At 43.0% G+C, this 25,051-nt stretch overlaps 1 protein-coding gene across 1 annotated transcript in view; it reads left to right on the top strand.

The window, feature by feature from the left end:
* Positions 1-6,254: 6,254 nt before the first annotated feature.
* The window catches only part of RP1 (RP1 axonemal microtubule associated), a 73,200-nt gene continuing 54,403 nt past the window's right edge, over positions 6,255-25,051 (top strand). Inside the window, exon 1 of the mRNA XM_030795054.1 lies at positions 6,255-6,270. The gene's annotated coding sequence lies outside the window, so the exon portion shown is untranslated. The remainder of the gene's footprint in view (positions 6,271-25,051) is intronic.

Genomic DNA, 25,051 nt, shown 5'->3' on the forward strand with positions numbered 1-25,051 from the left:
GTGGTGCTAAAATTTGAAGGCTCCTCTGTGTCCGTACTAAGTACTTAATACTGATTGTGGTAAGTACTTCAAATGCATCTTTGTATTTGTAGAGACATGGTGTACTTTGAGCTAGTGTAGTGGAATGGTTAAGTACATACATCTGGACCAGACTGCTTCGGTTCCTTCATTTGATGGATAACAATACAGAGGGTTGTCGTAGTGAAGGTCGGAAGTATAGTGCATGTGAAGACATCATGTTTCCTGGCACATCGCCATGTGCTCAGTAAAAGGAAGTGAGTAATAATGTGTTTCTCCTCAATAACTCTTTGAGGAAAGTGCTGTTGGTACCTGATTTTATTAATGAGGAACTGATCTGAGTTTCAATGAAGCAAAATAAATTCCTGGAGTCACGCAGTTCTTAAAGGCGGGATCCAAGACTATAAACCAGGGATTTTCTGACTCTAAATTTCAAACAAATGGTTATCCATTATAGAACACTGCCATTTCCTGATTGAACTGGATCAGTGGCTTTTAAGTTTTTTGATCAAAACTCAATTATGGTCATAATCTATACACACACATACTTGTGTATCTAAATCTGAAACATAAGTTTTATGTAATACTTGTCTTTCATATGTGCAATGTACTCCGATACTTTCTACTGTATTTTATTCCGTTTTTAAAGAAAGCTGGGGTTGACTGTCTTAGTCCGTTCAGGCTGATATAATAAACATACCATAGACTGGGGTGGCTTAAACAACAAACATTTATTTCTCATAGCTCCAGAGGTTGGGAAATCGAAGATCAAGGCACCAGAAGATTCAGTGTCTAGTGAGGGTCTGCTTCCTGGTTGAAACATAGCACTTTCTCACTGAGTTGTCCCATGGTGGAAGAGGCAAGGGAGCTCTCTGGGGTCTCTTTCATATAGGCACTAACACCGTTCATGAAGGTTCTACCCTCATGACCCAATCACCTCCCAAAGACCCCATGTCTTAGTGCCATCATATTGGGGATTACGACCTCAATATATGAATTTGGAAGTTGGGGGACACAAGCATTTAGTCCACAACAGTGACTCACTTAAATTGATTTCATGGCCCATGAATGAACTATGTAACCCATGACTTGAAAATATGTACCAGCAATTTCTACAGACTCTTTCATTCTAATGTTCTCTGATTCTCCTAAAAACCAAAAATACAAAAAAAGCTTTCAAATCCAATTCCCTTAGTCCAGAACAGAAGACTGACTTGGGAGCAGTACATGTGAAAAAGAAGTAAGGATTTTATCCCAGGTCGATACGTGAAAACGCTGCAATGTGGGGACAAAAAACTCATCTGTAAGGCTCCATCAGGGATCCTGCATTTCCTCCTGGGAGTCATATTTTAAGAGAAATTAACAACCTAGACTGTGTTCAGAGAAGGACAGTGAAGGTGGGGAAGGATCTGAAATTATTTAAGAAACCAAGAATGTTTAATACGACTTTAAGGAAGAAGGGTCTCTAAATAGTTTATATGTATATATATGTGTATATATATGTATATATGTGTGCGTGTATATATGTTATGATAATAGGTCTCTGAGTTAGTAGAATAATTTTTCAGCATTAAATAGGTCTTGGTCCATCTGACATGGTATTTTGTATAAAATTTACGTTGCTTGTGTTTTTAGATTTTGGTGTCTACAGTGAGAATCCTGTGAAATGATTATGATTGCACCTCCCTCCTGTGAGAGGCTGTGAAATGCAGGCAGGAAACAGCCCCTCCCGGGTTAAGCGGAGGAGCTCTGAAGCTTGGCGTTGGCAGGATTTTTGCCCAGCTTCAAAGGGATTTGAAGGGTGGTGACAGGCTCCAGCCCGGACTGCGCCTCGGAATGCAGACGCTTCTCTGCCTAGAACCTGGCCCGGCCCTATGGGAAAGCCCCGGTTCTCGGCGGCACTGAACTGGTAAAAAGCACTTGCCGTGGGCTCCCTCCCCTTCTCCCCCCCTCCCTGGCCATGGGAGTCAGGAAAACAGGCAGTGAAAAGCTTCAACAGTTCCTTTCCAGTTTACCACGGGGGGCCCCAAGGAACGCCTGCAGCTGGAATTCCCCAGGAGACCGGGAGCTGTAACAATAGAGGTCTGCACTGTGGTTGCCGAGGGAGGGCTTCTCGTTGGAGTGGGTCGCGGCAGATTTGTTAGTAGCTTATTAAATTCAGGAAGGAAAGGGGAGAGAGAAGTTGAGTGTGACTCAAAGCTTACTTGGTTGGGAAACCTGGGAGCAAAACGGGGCCACCAAAACAAAGTGGAAAAATTGCAGTTGCATAAGTTGTGGGGAGGAAGGATAAATACTTTTGATAGTACTATGTTTGTGGCTTTGAGTTGGGGCTGTGTCTGGGAAGTTTCGAAATGAAGCTGGCGTAGTTAAAATATATTAATCTTGGCCGGGTGCGGTCGCTCACGCCTGTAATCCCAGCACTTTGGGAGGCCGAGGCGGGCGGATCACGAGGTCAGGAGATCGAGACCATCCTGGCTAACATGGTGAAACCTCGTCTCTACTAAAAATACAAAAAAAATTAGCCGGGCGTGATGGCGGGCGCCTCTAGTCCCAGCTACTCGGGGGGCTGAGGCAGGAGAATGGCGTGAACTCGGAAGGCGGAGCTTGCGGTGAGCCGAGATCGCGACATGGACTCCAGCCTGGGTGACAGAGCAAGACTCCGTCTCAAAAAAAAAAAAAAAAAAAAAAAAAAAAAAATATATATATATATATATATATATATATATATATAAATCTTACTGCTCAACCTTCTACTACCCAATGTTAAATCCAGACACTTGGGTAACCTTTGATCATATTTGAGACCGAAGTGGCTCTTAGAGATACTGAAACTTCACTGTAGTCCCGGATAGCATATTCATTCATTCGCTAGCTGTTGGCACCTCATACTGAGGTTAACTCTTAGAACAGAATTATCATATTTATTTTTGGTAGTTCTTTCAAGTTCTTTCGGTAGACTTAAACAGGTTAGTGAGTTTTGGTTTTTTAAGCACCTAACACAGTATGTGGCACATAGTAGGTACACACACACAAATACATACATACATATATATAATTTTTTTTGAGATGAAGTCTCACTCTTTTGCCCAGGCTGGAGTGCAGTGGTGTGATCTTGGCTCACTGCAACCTCCATTTCCTGGGCAGCAATTCTCCTGCCTCAGCCTCCCAAGTAGCTGGTGTTACAGGTGCATGCCACCATGCCCGGCTAATTTTTGTATATTTTTAGTAGAGATGGGGTTTCACCATGTTGGCCAGGCTGGTCTCAAGCTCCTGACCTGAAGGGTACACAAAAATACTGAGTCAAAGAAAATGCTAGATGCAGGAAAGCCCATCCAACGCAGCTCCTTACTTTGCAGATAAGTTAACCATAGCCAAGGGAGGTGAAAAGACTTCCAGCTGGAATGGGATCAGACCCAGATTTCCAGACGGTCAGCCATAGATTTTCCCACTGCACCATCCTGCCCCCTGCTGCTTGACTTGTCAAGAAACAGTAGGTGTTTCAAAAGGCAGGGGTTCTTCGAGAATTTCTTGTTCTCTATAGTTGACGTTCTAAGATCATATTTGAAGGAAATTTACTTTTTGTGTGTTCCGCTTCACAAAGAAAATATTTTCTGCATTGAGGAGAAAACCAAACAGATTGCATTCTGCTCTAAACATTAAAACCAAGAGATCACAATTTGATAGCCTAAAACCGAATATCCTGATTTAAAAAAGGATTCAAACAGACATTTCTTAAAGAAGACATACAGATGGCCAACAAGTACCTTGTAAGATGCTCAACATCACTGACCCTCAAAGAAATGCAAATCAAAACCACACTGAGATGTCATTTCACACATGCTGGGATGGCTATTTCAAAAAAAACAGAAGACAGCAAGTGTTGGTGGAGATGTGGGGAAACTGGGATCCTTGAATATTGTTGGTGGGAATGTGAAATGGTGCAGCAGCTATGGAAAACAGTGCAGAGATTCCTCAAAGAATTAAAAATACAAAACATCTCATGTATCCTATAAATATATACACCTCTGTACCCACAAAAATTAAAAATTAAAAACAGAACTAGCAAGCCTATTACACAGCATATACCCAAAGGAATTGAAATTAGGGTCTTGAAGAGATATCTGTACTCCCATGTTCTTAGCAGCATTATTCACAATAGCCGGGAAGTGAAAACAACCTAAGTGTCCACAAATGGAGGAATGGATAAAGAAAATGTGATCTGTCTATCATCTATCTATCTATCTGTCTGTCTGTCTGTCTGTCTGTCTGTCTGTCTGTCTATCTATCATCTATCATCTATCTATCTATCTATCTATCTAATCTATCTATCTATCATCTATCTATCATCTATCATCATCTATCTATCTATCTATAGAATACATGACTACTATTCAGCCTTTAAAAAGAAGGAAATCATGCTCTTGCAATAACGTGGATGAACCTGGAGGACATTACGTTAAGCGAAATAAACCAGACACAGAGGGAAAAATACTGCATGATTCCACTTATGTGAGGGCTTCTAAAGTAGTCAAACTCATAAAAGCTGAGAGCAGAATGGTGATTGCCAGGCGATGAGAGGAGGGGAAATGGGGAGATGTTGTTCAAAGTGTATCAAGTTTCAGTTATGCAGCATGAGTATGTTCTTGAGATCTGCTGTGTGACACAGTGGCTATAGTTAACAATATGCAATTTTGTACTCTAAAATTTATTAAGACGGTAGATCTCATGTTAAGTGTTCTTACAACAAAAACAAGCAAAACAACAAAGACACACAGGAGACTTTGGGAGGTGTTGGATATGTCTATTACCTTGACTGTGGTAATAGTTTATTGGTGTATGCATATGACATCATCAAATTGTAAATATTTACGGTTCCTTATACAGCAGGTCCTCTAATAATGTCGTTTCGTTATAATGTTGATGAGGAAAAAATAATATATTCCCAGCCAGGGCCACTGTCTGTGTGGAATTTGCATGTTCCCCCCATATCTGTGGGGGTTTTCTCTGGGTCCTCCGGTTTCCTCTCACAACCCAAAGCTGTGCACATTAGGTGAACTGGCATGTCTACATGGTCCCAGTGCAAGAGTGTGGGTGTGTGTGAGTGTGCCCTGCCATGGGATGGTATCCTGTGCAAGGGTGGGTCCTACCTTGTGCCCTGAGCTGCTGGATATGCTCAGCCACCTGCGATCCTGAACTGGAACAAGCAGGTTGGAAAATGAATGAATGAATGAATGAAAGTTAAGGGTTGGAAAATGAATGAATGAATAAAAGTTACAGGTTGGAAAACGAATGAATGAATACAAGTTGATTGTAAAAAAAAAATTGTAAAATCTGTGACAATCATACAAATGCATGACAATAAGCAATGAAGTGTTTTGGGAGCCTGTTATATTTGTGATGGTTTCCAAACGGCTGAGGTGGGAGGAAGTGCTCCTGACAATTTATGCTTTGCAAACACTTATTCCTTGATTTAACCCACCACCATTACGACCATTGTGACTTGCTGATTTATCAAAAATTGGATAAATATTTTACTTGTTTTTATTAATCTTTCTCAAGTGTATATTTCACATTTATTTCAATGGCTAATATTAGGAGTGTTGTAGTCTTTATTTAGAAGTTTGGTGATGTTTTTGTGACTAAAAATATGCTGTAGGAACTTGACTCTTGTTTGTATCAATCAACTTATGGGAAAATTGGTTTTGTTATACGTTGCTTTGCTTAAAGTTGCAGTTTCCAAGAAATTATCAACAATATTAAGTGAGGACTTACTATATATCCATTATGCCTCAATAAAACTGTTTTTTTTTAAAAATTTGAGACCTTTACCCGGGGTCCTGGTGACCAAAATTAAGGCCATGAGGACATTGAGTGATTTGATACATGTATCACCCTCCCAGGCCCGTCTCCCTGGGCTGCCTGCACTGTGCAGTGCCCAGTGCCCAGCTGCACTTGGCCTAAATAAGGGTTTATGTGGTTGTTGAAACAATGAATAAAAAGTAGAAAGAATACATGCTTACTGATGGTTGTCACTGTACAAAAGATAAATGGCTTGTGAATTCTTGGAAGTCATTTTTTGTTCTGTTTCTTTGTTTCAGGTTCATATTCTAAAGAGAGCAGGCACTGAGCAAACGTTTGTTGAACTGAACCAATCTGCTCGTTATGGGGACGTGACCTCCACTTCATCATGTCAAACTAAACAAACACATACTTCTCCAGACAAATATTGAAACTGGTGAACTTCAAAATAAGGTAAAAAGCTCCTATGTTTCCATGCCTCATTATATGCTACAAAAAAATCGAATGATAAGAACAAGAACAAAGTAGGTTATTTTGTTTGCTATTTACCTTGTGCTCAGGTCTTCACAGAATGAGAGGCATAGCAATACTCATGACCCCAGGCTAGTTCTGTTCTTTGCCAGTGTGTGGTTTGGGAGTTCTGTGAAGTGTTTGCAGTCGCTACTAATAATCCAGGTGACATGGCAAACATTGCCGTTCCCTTGGTCCAGCACAAATAGAGGAGGGTTCACTCATAGGCAGCACCTGAGCAACAGGCTCACCAGACATCAGCCTCTTCACTCCGACTCTTCCGAGCTCCAGCTGTCTTCATTAAGATATTCTGGAAGCAACTGAGGAGTTTCTACAAACGTTTTGGAAATTACAAGTAAAATATATGTGTTTTCTTTTCTCCTTGCCTTTTTTATGGGGCGTGATAACGAAAATTTAAGTTTTTATAATTAGGCTTTTTAAAAGGGAGGAGATCTTTAACTTTTATTTAAATGTGGAAGATTGCTTAATGGTATGGAAAATATGCCAAAGATGGTAAAGCAAGCAGGGAAGGCCAGAGCTAAATAACTTTGTGTCTTGGTTGCTGTGGGGAAGGTGAGTGAACCATTTTTCCTGTGAGGCATTTTTGCAGATATGTGTAAGGTATTGTAGCTTTGAGAGGGAGTTTGGACAAATGTCCTTATGGCCTGTACACGTGGGCTACGTATAGGACTCGTGATTTGATCTTTAAGGCCTGGGGAAACCCCTGGAGGGGTAAACAGAAGAATAGTATGATCCCTCTTAGGCTTTCCAGAGGAGAGTGGGTCACATTAGGGCGGGACTGGCTGGAGGCACGGAGACCAGTTAGGAGGCTATGGAGACAGTCTGATAAAGGGTGACTATTAGAGACTGAGAACGGCCACAGCAAAGAATGTAAAAAGAGTGTGGAGAAGATGAGATGGAGTGGCTACATATTTAGAGACTCAGTCCCCAACTGGGAGAAGGAGAAGTTTAATATGACTCTGTGGTTTCTAACTCGGATGATATTAATTTTTCATATTGTTGAGACTACAGTTTTTCATGTTGAATTAGTAACTGTTAAGCCACAAACATATTTGCAGCTGGCAGAATGTAGCTCAAGAGGAGACGCTTCAGGGCATCATGGCAGGAGCTTGGGCTGTGGAGGCTGGGGTGGGTCTGCGTTTGAACCCAGCTCCTCCTAGGGGCGTGACTGCAGCCAAGCACCTCAGAGTTCCTCTTGATGTGAGGGTTGGGACCTCCACCCCCCAGGATTTTTGGGGATGGGGAAGTTGGGTGAGATATTCTAAGTGAACACACTCTGAATGTCAGCTATCACTTTTTTCTCAGCAGGTTAGGTGGAAGTTTGTTTTCATTTCAGTTAAGGTACGGGCTGTTCTGACTGCGGTGCAGGCATTCACATGCCCGCTGCTAGAAAGCTGGAGCTGGAAGGAGCATCGGGGCCTGCCGAGTCCTCCCTTCTCATGTATGGATGTGGATGTGGAGGCAGGTCCTAAGTCTTAGTGTAGGTGCCGACGGTGCAGGTGAGAAGCCCCCTGGTAACTCACTCAGCGCTGAGTCTGCTCTTCCACACTCTCCAACATGACGTCATGGTTTATAAGTGAGAAGCAGGTCACAGGTCCCTAAGGTTTCTGCGAGGGAGGCAGCATTGCGCAGTGGTTCAGAACAACTGCTGCACGGGGTGAACCCGTGCAGCTTCTCTCACCTAAGTTTCTGTTTCTATATCTGTAGGTTGGGAATAACGCTGTGGCTGTGTAAGGCCACCACATACAGTGCTTAGCACATTGTGAGCACTCAACGTAGAAACAGATCTTATTTGCTCTAGGTCTGACGGGCTAATGTCATCCAAGCAGGGAGACTCACATGGCCTGCAGCACATTTAGGGCCATCTCTATGTCAATAGCATCCAATGGCTTTAAGTGGGGCCTGGACTGGAGCCTCCATGTTGGGGGTGCAGGCAGGGGACTTACTCTCTTGCTCCCCTCAGCATTGGAGACAGGTGCCACTTTGCAGGCTTCAGGGGGTGTGACGCAGGATCTGGATACTGGGGAGATCACAGCCAATGGGGAAAGGCCACACAGTGTAAATGGGTGGAAGTGGGGGATATGTTGGGGGGGGGTCACTGGATGATCCACCCTGGGACATTGATTTCTCAGAAGGGGATCTGTCAGTCTGACCCTATACACTGAAAAAGCAAGTCCATCAAACCTTCTACTACTAGAGCTTCTTAACTAAATCCCTAGTAAACCTCCTTACTTCATTTGGCAAATTCAAAATTAATGGCATAATACTTTCACAAGAATATACCATGAAATCATTTTCCTTCTTTTTGGCCAGAGTTTACTTGTTTTAGATTTTAAACTCAGATTCCAAGTAAACAAAGTGATTGTTTAAATTACTTGTCATTGACCCCACAGCAATAGGTGTTCAGTTTCTGTTTATATTTACTTAGTATCTTAGAACCATTTAATAGCAACATAACAGAGCAAAAACAGCACCCTTAGAAACTTGTATACACAGTCAAGACCCGGGCATTACCATGGTTGAAGGATTCCTTCAGTACAAGGAAATACTAGAGAAGTTTGGCAGGCATGACTTAACTGGCCAAGTCATAGAGAAAGTGAACATCCCAGATGGTCAGCTTGTAAAAAACTGAGTTGTGGCTTTTCAGATGATTAACTGGCAGGGTGTGCAAACTTTTGCCGTTGTATTATTTTATTCTAGGTTGACTCACTTAAAGAAGAATTTGAATCATTATTTAACAGAAAAAAAACCAATAACAAGCATTATTGCTGGAACATTCTATGGGTAGTAGACTGCTTTCTATACATGATTGGTGAAAATTGTATTTCAATTAATTATATATCCTGATAATATATGAATTAATACTGTGATATCATGCATACAGTAGCAATACTCAATGGAAATATAGCAAAACAGAAATGAAAATAATTTTGTTTTTCCTTGAGAAGGTATTTCAAATTTTTATAGTATTTCAGGGACATTAACATAAATGTCACTTATCACAACAAAGTACCTTAGCTACAAAAGGTATATGAAATTGACTGTCAAATGAATGGATGGTCCCCAAACTTGTCTAGAGAAAGATGAGATCCTGACAGTTAAAATTAAGTAATTTAAAGTGAATCAACCTTTAAAAACTCAGCAGCTTTGCTATTACTCAAATGATAGAAACTCAGAATTTAAAATTTCATGTCATAGCTATGTTCACATGTGAAACTAGTGAATATTAATATGGGAGCAACATTTTTCATTAAAAAAGTAAAGACTGATCAATGATTGCTTTTATTAAATTGCGTGATTCACATCTGAAGCTACTTGACATTTCAGAGAATGCGTGCCTGAGGCTGTAATAACATTTGGTATATAAACCAGTCTGTAGAATAAGTTAAAAGAAATATTTTAAGTAGGCAGGGTGCAGTGGCTCATGCCTGTAATCGCAGCACTTTGGGAAGCTGAGGTGGGTGGATCACCTAAGGTCAGGAGTTTGAGACTAGCCTGGCCAACAGGATGAAACCCCGTTGCTACTAAAAATACAAAAATTAGCCGTGTGTGGTGGCAGGTGCCTGTAATCCCAGCTACTCAGGAGGCTGAAGCAGGAGAATCAATTGAACCTGGGAGGCAGAGGTTGCAGTGAACCGAGATGGTGCCATGGCACTCTAGCCTGGGTGACAAGAGCGAAACTCCGTCTCAAAAAAAAAAAAAAAAAAGAAATATTTTAAGTAATATTAGGGTTGGTGAAGTATTAGTATAAGTTTATAACTATCACGTAAGATTTCAACATTAATTGATCAAAAAAACATTTTTCTAGCAGGTGCTAGATAGATAGATGGCATCTTCTTTCACATAGAAGAGCAAAGCAGTTTTCCAAAGGTCTTTGAAATTCCCCAGGGAGTTCTGTGCAAAGACCACAAAGACAGGTGAATGCCTTCTATTTCTACAGGCTTTACCCTGAATGGATAATGCAGTTGCTGGTCAACCAGGCAGGCCATATGGAGTCACCCTTTACTGAGGCCCCTGGTAGGCCCAAGTCCTACAACACTCAAAGATGTCCTAGTAATGACTGTAGACTCTTACTCTTAACTTTACATCCTATTATCTGTCCCTTAAGCCTAAATCAGCTCTTCAGAGAGAGAGAGAGAAAAACATAATTTGTTTCCCCCCCGACCCCAGAGCAGAAGAGTCAGCCCTCGGGCTTTGCTTCCTGGTCTCAGGCTCCACTCTGGCTGCTGGTGGCTTCCTAAGGAGATCTGAGATTGGGAACAGGCTGAGAGGGAGGAGGTCCTAGGGCTTCTTGTTCCCTTGACCACACAGGAAATTCCTCAGAGACACGCTCGCTCTGTTATGGGCTCCTCAAAGACAGCCTCTCTCAGAAGGAAAGCCTGGCAAGTGAGTGGAGGGCAGCGAGTCAGGGACCATCTCATCTTCTCTGCTCAGTTACCTCCCTGGGTGCCCATGTCCATATATGTGATGTAGATAAAATATCTCCCTTGCAGAGGTGCTTGATATTTAAGAGGCCAGCACAATTTGAATGGCTTACAAGTGTCAGCTATTATTACTATTTGTGTGTGTGTATGTGTGTGTGTGGTTTTTTTGTTTGTTTGCAATGGGGTCTTGTTCCTCCCAGGCTGGAATGCAGTGGTGAGATCATAGCTCACTACCACCTTGAATTCCTCGGCTCAAGTGATCCTCCTCCCTCAGCCTCCTGAGTAGCTGGGATTACAGGTGCACCCCACTGTGCCTGACTGATTTATTTTTTATTTTTTGTAGAGATGAGATCTTATTATGCAGCCTAGGCTGGTCTCAAACTGCTGGGCTCAAGTGATTCTCCCGCCCCCACCTCCCAAAGTGTTGGGATTATAGGCATGAGCCACCATGCCCAGCCTACTATTTGTTTTTGACAACCAAAATCTTCACATCTTGGCCCTAAATCTCAATACATTTGTCTAGCAAATGGAAATAGCAACAAAGGACTAATCCGTGTCAGCAGAAATGTTGGCTATTTCATTAGAAATGTGAGTAAACTCATCCCAGGAGCTATTTCAAGTTATGCTGGTGTGAAAGACCGCTGCGGAGTTGTTGCCCAACTCAGATCTCCTCTGGGTGGCACTCGGCAGCCTCCATCTCTGTCCTGATATTCATGATCCCGGAACTGTCGGGACTGGTCAGCACAGTGGACAGATGCCATTACAGTGGTGGTCTTCAGCCTCGGGAGGGCTTTCTTAATGTAAGCTTTTTTACTAGAAGGCTTTCCCTCTTTGGTCATTGCAGGGTCTGAGGATGACACTGAAATGAATGTCACCAATTATGGGTGCCTACCGGGTGCAGGTACTGAGCTCATTTCATGCAGAGGGATGGGTGAGGACTCTGGAGCCAGGGCTTGGGCTGGAAACCTAGATCCAGCACTTCACAGTGCAAATGTGGGCGAGTGACCAAGCTCTGTACAACGAAGTTTCCTCTGGATAAAACACAGAGAGTGGAAGTACTGAGCTCGGAGGGTTGTTGTGACAATAAAAGGTGTTCAGTAAGTGTTCGCTGTTGCCACTGTCTCATGGCACCTTCATGATGTCTTGGTGATTGTTTCAGTCCTGTTTCACAGATGACAAAAACAGGCTCATAGAAGCAGTGGACTCTGTGACACACACTGAATAAGCAGAGAGGCCGTGCTTTGGGGTTAGAGAAAAATTGCAGCTGTTTCCACTCCGAACCTGAGAATTCTGTTTTTCCCTAGTTACCAATACATTTTGAGAAAGCCAATTTTATTGGATTTAGAGGCCCAGCTCACCTGATTGATTCCTTGTGGTGGGAGATGTGAATTTCCTAGTCCAGTCTCTTTGAGGATTGAAAGAGCTCGGTAAGAAGCCAGCAGAGTTGGCAAGGTTGTTGATTTCAATAACCTGTGGGCACACATCTGCAGGAATTACAGGTGCACCCCACTGTGCCCGACTAATTTATTTTTTATTTTTTATTTTTTCTAGAGATGATATCTTACTATGTAGCCTAGGCTGGTCTCAAACTGCTGGGCTTAAGTGATTCTCCTGCCTCCACCTCCCAAAGTGTTGAGATGATAGGCGTGAGCCACCATGCCCGGCACAGAAGCTGAGAACCCCAGCTTCTCAGAGAGAAGGTGTGAACAGACAGGAGTGTGTCAGTGGGATGGGATTTATGGGCAGCAGAGACAGAGAGTTTCTGTGGGGCATGTGCTCTTAAGGATGTCCTGGAGAGAAGTATGCTACCTGTGATCTGCTCAGTGTGCAAGGTCCAGGAAGACAGATGGGCCAGCCATGGAGCTGAACAGCAAGTAGCAAAACCTTAGCTGGGGCTGGGTGTGGTGGCTCATGCCTGTAATCCCAGCACTTTGGGAGGCCAAGGTGGGCAGATCAACTGAGGTCAGCAGTTCGAGACCAGCCTGGCCAACAGGGCGAAACTCCGCCTCTACTAAAAATACAAAAAAATTAGCCTGGTGTAGTGTCATGCGCCTGTAATCCCAGGTACTCAGGAGGCAAAGGCAGGAGAATCACTTGAACCCGGGAGGCGGAGGTTGCAAAAACCAAAAACCTTAGCTGGCCCAAAGCCCTTTATACTGGTCCATTTGCTCTTAGAGATCCACCCAGACACAAGGATTGCCTCACCCTGCCATAGAGGGGCATGATGAGAGAAAATCCACAAAGTTCATCAATAGCCCACATGTGGTTAGGGTATGTGAGAAACAAGGCCCTCACTGTTACTCCCTGGGGGTGGAGAGCGGGGCTTGGGGGGATCTGGGTTCTGACTGGCCTGGTCTGTCATTAGATTTACTTCCTACATTAGACTTTTAGGGATGCTGGAACAAAGCACCACAGACTGCGCGGCTTGAACAACAGACAATGACTGTCTCACAGTCTGGAGGCTAGATGGCTGAGATCAAGGTGTAGGCAGGGTTGGCTCCTCCTGAGGCTCTGGGGGAGACTCTGTCCAGTCCTCTCCCCAGCTCTGCAGCTTTGCTGGCCATCTTTGACGTTCCTTGCTTGGGGGAGCATCACTCCTGTCTCTGCCTTCATCTTCACACTGGTGTTCTCCCTGTGTCTGTGTCCAAATTTCCTCTTTTATAAGGACACAGCCCAGCTGGATTCGGGGCCCACCCCACTCCAGGATGACTCTGTCTTAGCCAATCACATCTGCAAGGACTCTTTTTCAAATACGGTCACATCCTGAGGAGCTGAGGTTTGGACTTCAACATATGAATCTGGAGTGGAGCTGGGGGAAGTGGTGGCGAAGCTGGGGGTTGGGGCACAGTTCAACCCTTAACATCTTCCTTTTTCTTAAGAATAATCTTCAACTTCTCTCGACCCCAAACTTAATCAGTGTCGTCCTGATAAGAGAGGGAGATGGGAAGACTCAAAAGCCTGCTTCAGAAGGCAGTGAGCTGACCCCAAGCTATTCTAGAAGTAGGTGAGGGTTAAAGTTTAATGATAAGCCTTCTGTGTTGACTCCTTCCAAATCACTCAAAGGGCAGCTCACATTTTTGGGGCTGTGTCATCTGAGGAGAGTGAAGGACCTCGCAGGGTAAAGCCCCGCCCCTCCCATTTCCTTCTCCCCCAGGAAGGAGTGGCTAGAGGAACGGGCCAGGCAGGTCAAAGCCATCAGATTTTAGAATCTCTACCTGGTGGCTCTCTCCTTCCAGCTGCTTCTCTGAGGGTTGTCTTAGTGGGTTAGTTCTTTTTCTCCAGCAGTAGCTGTGGTTTTGTAACCTGAGGCTGGCCAAGGACAGTGGCTCCCAGCTGAGCTCAGCACCACTGCTACCACCAGACCCTGAGCCTCCATCCCAGTCATTTGGAAGTGAAAGAAAGGTAAAAGATATTTAATGCTTACGGATTATTCACAAAGGGCTCAAACCAACAACTAGTAACCCAGAGACAAAAATACTTTAAAGTGTGCTAAGTGAGAAATCACTAAAAGGTCGGATGATACCCAGGCCCAAGGTGCGCTGTATGGAGCCAGCTGAGGCAGGCGGTGAGATGAGCCACGAACTCTGAACCTCCCTGATGGCAGGGAGCCTGGTGTGGGGTCTGGAAAATAGAGCCAATCAATTCACTTGGAAGTCCTGGCTGCGGTTCTGGGCTCACCCTGAACCCTGGGTGTTCCCTGATGTTCCTATAGCTGATTTCAGTACTCAAGTCACTGTAGTTCAAAGGGCAATTTGACTTTTGCTTGTCCAAAGAAAACTTTTAGAAGAAAAACTCTTCAATATAGGCAACTATTTTGTCTCTTTTCACCCAAATGCCTATTTGACATGTTTGTCAGTATCTCAATCGCAGAATGTGCACTGTTATCCATCAGCTAAGGGCTTTCATTATATTCTGGTAAATGGGCCAGTTTAACCTGGGCATCAGTATCTAGGCATCTTTTTTACAGTCTCAGAGCCTAATACCTTTCAGTAAACTACAAAAGGCTTTATTTTCAAAGCATAATTCAAAGCTTATCAAAGTCACAGGAATTTTACTTATTATTATGAGACTTCCTGAGGAAAAGTAAACTAAAAATATAGGTAAGCAGGCTTCTAGAACTTTATTTTTTAGCAGGTGGGATGGAGAAGAAAAAAATACTCCTACTGGTTTTGAGGTCATTATTTTTTCAGTGTAATGGACTTTAAAAGCAATAAGCAATGGGAAGCTGGACCTCACTTTGTAGGTTCAGGGAAAAAAGAATCACCTTTCTTTTGTGTGGTAGAAAACCTCCTGTAAACGCATAGATTTGAGACTGTGTAACAGAATTCCGGGGTCCTGTAAATGCATAGATTTGAGACCCTGTAACAGAATTCCGGGGTCCTGTAAATGCATAGATTTGAGGCCGTGTAACAGAATTCCGGGGTCCTCTGAAGCATTTCTGTAAAATTTATGGAAGAAATGCTTGTGATTGGTGTGATCTGTGATTACTTCATTATATCAGGCTTTGCGTATACATCCAAATGATTTATTTTCTTGTTTATGTGTGTGTGTGGTTAGGGGAGGTAGAGGGAGATTTTTCTCCAGCCTAATGCCTGGCACGCAGTAGAAGCTTCTCTCAGATAATTCTGGCTTCAAACAAAAGCAGCATGAAAAACAGACACATATATTTCTTTCTCATTAGGAAATGTGAATATATAGTCCAGGGCTGGTATGCTGGACCTACAGTGCTAAAACCACACTCTATTTTTCCATTCTGCTGTGGTTGGCTACCATTCCCATGGTCACCTCATGGTCCATGAAGGCTGCTAGAGCTCCAGCTGTTCAACCATTCTAGGACAGGAAGGAGGAAAAGGGGAGAAAAAGGGGGCCCCTCTCTATTCATGAGTCTTACTGAAGGTACCACATAACACTACTGTTTCCAGCTCAGTGGTTGGAACAGTGACATGTGACAGGTGGCTGCAACAGAGACTGGGAAATATGCATGGATTAGGGAAAAAAGTCAGAATCCTTTTATTAAAAAGAAGGGAAGAATACATTTTGAGAGACAGCTAGCAATCCCTGCTACACTGCCCGAAATAATGTTTGTTGAATTGAATTGGATCAATTGGCCAGAACTGGTGGTGGTGTTCTTGAGTTATTTTGTTCTTGAGATATTTGGAGGTACGTTGTTGAAGATATTTTATCTTCCTCCTTGAAAAATGGAGTAGGATGTTTCTGTACCTTTAGTGTGATAAGTGTGGGACTTGGGAGAGAGAATGCTGACATAAGTACATCTTCAGCTGACACCAACTTACTCTGGGCAAGGACATTAAGACGCTTGTGCTCTTTTATCCTAAGGAAGTTGGGTGTGAACACGAATGGTGTGAGACAAATGCTTTCAAGTTCCATAGAATGTGCCAGGCACATTGTAAGGTGAAAATGAAGTGCTCTGGTGATGAATGAAAACAATCTGAGGATCTTATCTCTCCAGTTTCCTCCACATAGTCACTACAGGGGACAAAATCTGGAGAAGCCTCCAGTTCCCTCATGAATTTGGAAATCATTGGCATTATAAATGGTTCCACCACTTGTTTTTTTGTATGACCAACCAACAATAAGTTATTTAACATTGCTAAGCCTCAGTTTCCTCATCATTAAAATGAGAATAATAAAAATCCCTATGTTCTGGGGTTGCTGTGAGGATTTTTTAAAATACATGTAAAGAGCTTTGCTCTGTGCCTGGCACATACTAAATACTCAATAAATATTAGCTGTTCTTATTAATAATGCAAAAAAGAGCAGAAGAAAAATGCCCAAAGTTACGTTCCCAGGAGAACAAGTCCTGGTTGGATGATTAAGCAATTATAGGAAGATTATGTGTCAGTCAGAAGTGGGGAGCAGTCATGGAGGGCCTAGGAAGGCAGGCAACAGACAAAGGCCAGCCCACCTGTCTGCCCACTCTGACCAAGAGGCCTTCTCAGTGAATTGGTTTGGATTCTTGGGGTCCCAAGGGAAAGGCTTTCTCAATTGTAGATAAAAGTACACATGGCTATATTAGCATGATGCCGTTTTGCATTTGATTTTGGTTCCTCATTCACTATATAATCTTGTGATTGTAATTTGCCTTGCCTTGTAGATCGATGTACAGGGAAAGAATGAATGGGCCATATTGGCTTGAGTATTCAGCTGTGATTCCCATTGTAAGATGAACAAAGTGGCATTCTGATGTTATACATTATTCTCTTTGAGGTTGGTTAATGTGAGTCTGCCACCCAAATGAAAAAACATTCACTGTCTCCGCCCACCATGTGCTTCATAGGCATCTTCCTTTGGAACTTTTTCCCAGAAGTTTTTACACCAAGTAATGAATATAGGGAGCTGTCACCACAGATTCATTGAGGGCCCATTGGTTGTCAGGCACTGTATTAAGGACTGGGGAATATGGTGGTGAACAAAAGGGACACTATCCCCACCTTGTGGAGATTACAGTCCAGCAGGACAGAGAGTTGGTAAACTGTTGCTACATCATCACAGACGATGTACCTCATGATGTCAGAAAGAAGCCCAGTCACAGGAGCAGTAAGACAGGGAGGTGGACACAGACAGGCTGGTGTAGGAAAGGTTCCCTCTCAGTCTCCACCTGAGACCTGGAGGACGAGTGGGAGTATGGAGAGAGCACATGCCCCACACTGGAGTCTGCGTGCTCCTCTTCCACCTTCCTTGTCATGGGTGTTGGGTGGGGACACGGGAAGCTACATCACGAGCCCTGTCCCCTTGAATCTGGACCTGTCCACTCTGTGTGTTCCTTTGAACGTCCCCACGCTTGTACCCTGTGTGGCAGCTGCTGCAGCCCGATGTTGCAGCCTCCCCTAAGATGTGGAAAACCCAACTGCCCAGAAGGAAGCCTGTGTTCCTGGGATGTCATGAGGGAGGGAGAAGGAAAGACAGCATCACAATATTCATCCTGTTAGGATGCTGTCTCCATTCTTCAGAAACCAACTGAATGGGTGTTTAGTATTCTGTGAATCTTTGCTTTTATGTACTTTTTTTTTTTTTTGAGACGGAGTCTCGCTCTGTCTCCCAGGCTGGAGTGCAGTGGTGTGATCTCGGCTCACTGCAGCCTCCACCTTCTGGGTTCTAGTGATTCGCTCGTCTCAGCCTCCCAAGTAGCTGGGATTACAGGCATGCGCCACCATGCCCAGCTAATTTTTATATTTTTAGTAGAGATGGGGTTTCACCATCTTGGCCAGGCTGTCTCAAACTCCTGACCTCAGGTGATCTGCCCACTTTGGCCTCCCAAAGTGCTGGAATTACAGGTGTGAGCCACCACACCCAGCCTACGTAAACTTTTTTTTTTTTAATCAAACTATTCTTTGCTGTTTTCAAACAAACACATGGAAGACACTCTCACAGAAGCCTAACAACCAAAAAGTGTTGGAAAGGAAAATTGGCTTTGTGGTTTACATTAAATAATACATGCTTATTTATAATTTATCTTTTCAGCCTGCTAGACTCCATTTTTAAGTATAAAACAGAAAGACAGCCATCAGGCCCAAGAGAAGTCTTAAATATATCTTTGAAGTTTGGAAGTGACTCATGTCGTGAGTCTGGAAGAGTAGGTTTCTTTTGAAACATGAGCTGCTGTGGCAGCTGTGATCACTGTCTCCTCAGCACTGGTGGCCTAGGCAGGCAGCAGGGCTCATGTCAGCTGTGACTGACTGTCATCATATCCCACAGGACACTCTTGCTCCTTCTGTTTCCAGCCCTACATTCTCCCCCTTCTGCCTATCTAGATAGCCCCTTTCCTTAGAGAAAGGGGAGACCCTGCGAGCTCTGCGCCGGCCCTGCCTGCAGCACACACACTGTGCCCTCCCCTCCTTACTCTGTTGGGTGCTAAATCCTCGCCTCCATTCCCCATCTCTGTGTAAACCTCATTGGCTTATGAAAGTCTCCCTTGGCCCATAGACTGATTTCCCCAGGACAGCCTCTGTTCCACAGCACGCATCACACTTGCAGTCACTTGTATAGAGCTGATCTTCCTGGGAAACTCTGGGTCCTCCTTGGCAGGGACTACGTCTTCCTGCTCATGGCTGTGTCCTGGTGCCTAACACATCATAGGTGCTTAATGAATAGGTTTCTTGCCTGAGAGATGTGGCCCCGCCTTCCCATGACCACAGTCAGGTTTCTCAGAGTCAGGAGTGGGCTCAGAGCCCCTGTGCATCCCAATCCTGTATGGCACTGTGGACGGTTCCACTTAAACCAGCTGGAAGGACTGGTAAGATCCATCAGCTCAAGCCCTCCTTTTCAGATGTGGCAACAGGATTAGTTTGCTAGGACTGTCAAACAAAGCACCATAAACTGGGTTGGTTAGACAACAGAAATTTATTGTCTGCTGGTTCTGGAGGCTGGAAGTCCGAGATCAAGGTTATCAGCAGGGTTGGTTCCTAAAGGCAGTGAGGGAGGATCTGTCCAGGCCTCTTACCCAGCCGCTGGTGGTTTGCTGGGCTTTTTTTTAGCGTTCCTTGGCTTGAGGAAGTATCAGCCCAATCTTCACATGCACTGTCTCTGAGGGTGTCTGTATTCAAATTTCCCTTTTTTTGTAAGGACACCAGTGATTGGATTAGGGCCTACCCTAATCACCTCATCTTAACTTGATCATCTTAAGTTAAGTCATCTATTTGCAGATAAGGTCACATTCACAAGTACTGGGGGGAAGGACTTCAATATATTTTAAGGAACCCAATTCAGCCCAAAACAGTGACTCAGTTTATAACATGTCATCCTCCCTGCTGAAAGATGATCCTACTCACCCATGCTTTATAGAATAAAGGGGTCATGCTGTTTTCCCAGGTGTAGTCTTATTTGTTGCTCTTTGTGAGCAGGAACTGGAAGACAGAGGAAAACCCTGGTTATAAAGTAAGAGGTCATCTGCCTGGGTGATGGGGCTACTTGCTAAGTGTGGAACATGGTCTGCACAGGGTGTTTCAGCTGACTGGCATCAGGCCCACTTGACTGCACATCCCATAAGAACCCCAATCACAGGAGTTCAGTTAATCTCCTGGATCAATAAGCACTTATTTAGAGAAAGTGACTTTGTCAACAATTTAATTAAAATCACCCAACCTATGAAATTAGAAGTAATTCAAGTTTGAGCACATATTAGCTGTGTGGCCTACGCAAGTCAGTTGTCTGGATAGCAACATACTCTCTGTAAAGCACTGGGATTAGGTAACCTCTGAAGACCCTTTCGACTGGAGCCTTCTTTGGATTATGTGGTTCTTTTCGTGTTGAAAGCAGAAAAGCCCTCTAAGGAGTTGGGATGTACAAGTATGAAAAGAAATTAAATGAAGTGCTTTTCTTTTTCATTATCATTGTAGATATGAGGTGGTTCTTGCCTCTGCACAGAAGAAATATGCTAGATCTCTGTCTTGATCCACTTCAATGTACTCAATGTCTACTCCTTGTAAGAGATAAACCAGCACACAGGACATAGGACCTCTGCTGATAGGGTACCATTCCTGGCTCACCCTGCTGGTCCCACCCTGCTGGGCTGGTGGTGTTAGAATTTGCATGGGTTGAATGTATCATTTTCATCTTCAAAATAACCAATTTTCCAAAGAGTTATTTCTGTGTCTAATAACATATTCAAGAACCAAATCAGAGTGTCAATTGTACAACCTAGTCTTCAGGCTATAGACACTCACTCTTTACAATCTTGGCATAAAAAAATCTTACTAATAATAGTGTCTTGACTATAAATAGAGATTTTCTAATGTCCTCTCCTGCTATTGTATTGCTTATTACAATGCTTGATGTATCATAATCCCTTTTTTTTGGCCATAAAACTGTGCCCCTTGATTGTGAGAAGGATATAAAATAGACCAGATGTCTTAACCAAGTTTGGATAAATCAGTCATCACCTTCTTTTTTTCCAGTAAGAATGAGGCATAACAGCTTGAGTGATGCACAGACTTTATTTTCCATTTGGTCTTTCCAAAGCAAACAGGACCAAGGTGTAAAGTCTGCCAACGGCACTGTGTCAGCCATGTGGCATTCAGTTTTAAGGACACGAACATTGCTATTGTGAAAAGAGAGGGAGGTTAAATTGTTAGTGTTTAGTCTCGTTTAATATTAAGACCAAAAATAACAACCTCAGGAGAAAGACAAAGAGAATGACTAATGAACTCTGTTCTAGTGTAATGTTTGAGAGGAGCATAGACTTTGATATGAAACTATATCAATAGTTTGATATTGAGCTCTCAATACGGTAGCTTTTCCTTCAAATATAAGAATTCTTAGATTTAAATTTAAATAGTAAATTATTTTAGAATTTTCCTCTTTGCAAAAAAAAGGTAATAATAAATACAAGAAGTCCCACTCAACAAGGTCATAATGAGGCAGAGTGGATCTGCAGTAACATAACAATAGTCAGACACTAGAGCATTTTTTTATCCCAACATTTTATAGAATGTGTTATGTGTTGGTCACTCGATGGGTGTTGAATATACATGGCATTTAAAACACAAAGCAACGTTACAAGATTGGAACAACTCCAATGTTTAAATGAGGAAAACATAACATAGAGGGGTTAATAGTCTGCTCGGGTTCATCCAGTTAGGAAACATTTAATACTGAACTCAGGAATCAAGCGGGGAGCAGGACCATTTGACTCAAGTCCTGAGCTTTCGGAAGACTCGAGTTTTCCTATGAAGAGGACTTGCACGTGTGCAGATACTGCTCTTATGCTGCTTTCCAGGTGTGAGAATAAGATGAGCACAAAGACCTGGTTGTGATACCAGTTCTGATGGCATCATTAATCTAAGCCAGGCCTATACCACGGAGTTAGAAGGAGAAGGATTGGAAAAAGTCCTGGCGACGCTGCCATGACAGTCTGAGGCACTACAGGGCATGCAGAGATGAGGGAAACACAGTTCCTCAGAGCACTTTTGGGAAGACCCTGGTAGTGTACATATCATGATAACAGGGAGGCTCCAGGTGTCATGAAACAACTGTGAAAGAATGCTATTGGGAGCCGAAGAGGGGTGAGACCTTGGTAGCAAAGGCCTTTCTGAAGCCCATTCCACATATGGCTATTGCTGGTGGTGACTGCAGCGCTAGGAGGAGAGGAAAGGTCTGTTAGAGGAAGGGGAGCATGGCATGGGCCTCAAGGATGGGTAGATTCTGGGTAAGAAGAAAGGGGGTGGGAGATGGCATTCCGAACAGAGGGAATAATAAGAGAGAGGCATAAAGAGGAGCATCACTTGGGACAAATATTGGGAGATGTAGCCCTAAGTTTGTAAGACTGGGGCCTGGGAGCATTCCATTCCAGGGATTCCAAACTTGGTCTGAAGGTTGTCTAAGAAATCTGGGAATAGGCTTTGGTTAGTCTATGAAGTTTTATTTGAAACTAAATATATGTGCATGTTTCACTTATCTATACTGTTGGACTAAAAAAAACCACTCCAGAGATAACTTAAAAATTAACTGCCTTAAAACAACAACTTCTTATTTCTTCTAGTTCTGTAATCTGTGCTGGGTTACCCAGGAATTAAAAAATTGTTCCAGAACCCCAGTCTGGTGTCTGGGGCCCTACCACCTATTTTCAGGCCTCCCTCACGTTCAGTACCTACCCTCCTGCGGAGAGTTTGAAGTAACAGCTAATCCTATCAAGGAATTCCTCATCAAAGGCCATCTTTGGGGATATTTCTATTTTTTATATTGAAACTTCCACTGCTGTCAAGTACAGAACTTGTACAAAAGAGTGGGATTCCCGAAGGCCAGTTTTGACTCAACACAAATAATAACATTATTTTATCTAGAGCTGTTCAACTATGAACTTTTTCCCAGGTCAATGAGTCCTCTACTAATAGATGATTTGAAGCAGAGGGTGGATACTGTGACTCAGGGGTTCTGTAGATACAAATCCTTCACCCCAAGACTCTACTGCACCAGCAGATGCTCTTACGATGATCTGGAAGCTTCGAAGGGTCCTGATTTAGCTGTTCCCTAATGTAACAAGGATACTGAGATGGAGAAAAACCAACAGTGTTAGGAAACAGCAGTGCACTTGATAACTGGAAGAACGAAAAATGTCTATTTCTTTCTTTAAGAAAAATTATTTTCTTTTAATTTTTAGTTTTTGTGGGTACATGCTAGGTATTTATATTTATGGGGTACATATGTTTTGATATAGGCATGCAATGTGTGATAATCACATAATGGAGAATGGAACAGCCATCCCCTCGCATTTATATTTTCTGTTATAAACAATCCAGTTTACACTTTTAGATATTACAAAATGTACAATTAAGTTATTACTGACAATTGTCACCTCGTTTGCTATCAAATAGTAGGTCTTTTTAACTTTTATTTTTATTTTAGGTTCAGGGGTATTTAGGTTCATGTGCTGGTTTGTTATATAGGTAAACTTGTGTCATGGGTTTGTGTACAGATTATTTGGTCACCCAGGTACTAAGCTCAGTACCCAATAGTTATTTTTTCTGCTCCTCTGCCTCCTCTCGCACTCTATCCTCAAGTGGGCCCCAGTGTTTGTTGTTCCCTACTTTGTGTCCATGAGTTCTCAAAAATAATGTCTACTTCTATAGCACCGTGATCAATAGGTAAGAGTGGAGTTCTTTCTTACGTGAGTGTGTGAGCAGAGAGAAGGCAGGCACTGCTTTCTTAATCATTCTGTAGTTGCTGCATTAAAAGGTTCCTACCTATGTGCTATTTATATATCCTAGGGAGAAAAAGAAAGAATAAACCTGTCAGACTCTTTTTTTTTTTTTTTTTGAGACAGAGTCTCACTCTGTCACCCAGGCTGGAGTGCAGTGGCACCATCTCGGCTCACTGCAAGCTCCGCATCCCGGGTTCACGCCATTCTCCGGCCTCAGCCACCCGAGTAGCTGGGACTACAGGCGCCTGCCACCACACCCGGCTAATTTCGTTTTTGTATTTTTAGTAGCGATGGGGTGTCACCATGTTAACCAGGATGGTCTCGATCTCCTGACTTCGTGATCCACCCGCCTCGGCCTCCCAAAGTGCTGGGATTACAGGTGTGAGCCACCGCGCCCGGCCAGAACATGTCAGACTCTTAACACTGATTAATACTGTAATCAGCCTGGCAACAGCTGCTGGCTTAACAACTTCATTTGCAGCCAGAGAAGTACGTGTTTCTACTTCTCTTGGATTACTTACCGGCAACCTAATTTATATCGAGCCTCTTCTCATGCTTTAAAGATGTTCTTCAAAGATATGTTAGATGTCAGCAAAGTCATCACCAGTCATGTAAAGTGGATGATGCCATTGGGGTTACAATGAAGAGATCCTAGCCTATGGGTTCTCATTTTAATTCTGAATCATAGTGTAATTAATTATCCTTATTCTAGACATGTAACAGATCTGGTTACAGTCAAAGGCAGGGAAAATATTAGAAGTCTGAAAGTGAAAACACCGGGAAGTGATTTATCTTCAGGGCAAGAGTTAATCTCTTTCCACTTTGGGTCTGGAAATTCATGAGTTTTGTTTTCTAGATAAGACTTCCTACAACACTGGCCAACCAGAATATGTTGGTTGGCAATTCTAGGTGTGGATGGTGCTATCTGTAGCCCCAGGTTAAATTTGACAGACATTTCTGAAAACTTGGTTTGATTAAACTGATTGATCAGGATAGTTTTAAGTTTCTTTGTAATGTATGCTGTTATTTGTAGTTGCTCCATGTATTATTCTAAGAATGTATATGTGAAATGAAAACTTAATTTTTTTTTTTGAGATGGTGTTTCACACGGTCACCTAGGCTGGAGTGCAGTGGCAATCTCAGCTCACTGCAACCTCTGCTTCCCGGGTTCAAGTGATTCTCCTGCCTCAGCCTCCTGAGTAGCTGGGATTACAGGCACAAGCCACCATACCCAGCTAATTTTTGTATTTTTAGTAGAGATGGTGTTTCCTCAAGTTGGTCAGCCTAGTCTTGAACTCCTGACCTCAAGTGACCTGCCCGCCTCAGCCTCCCAGAGTGCTGGGATTACAGGCGTGAGCCGCCGCACCCGGCCAAAAACTTCTTTAAATCAGAGAAAGCTATCTGAATAGATGGGAAACAACTGCTTATTTTTGGTGTAAAAAGTGTCAATCATTTATATGTGATTTATATGTAAGAGGGAAAATGTTGCTGTCATATTTACTGAAAGATAAATGCTAAAAAAAGAATATGCCTTCTATGTGGTTTTTCATATTTACTTACATACTTTTTTTGCTTATGAAATTTTGAGAATAGTGTATTATCAGATTCACACCCTCTTCTTAAG

The sequence above is a fragment of the Nomascus leucogenys genome, chromosome 16, assembly GCF_006542625.1.
Source record: "Nomascus leucogenys isolate Asia chromosome 16, Asia_NLE_v1, whole genome shotgun sequence".
In the NCBI taxonomy this organism is placed as follows: domain Eukaryota; kingdom Metazoa; phylum Chordata; class Mammalia; order Primates; family Hylobatidae; genus Nomascus; species Nomascus leucogenys.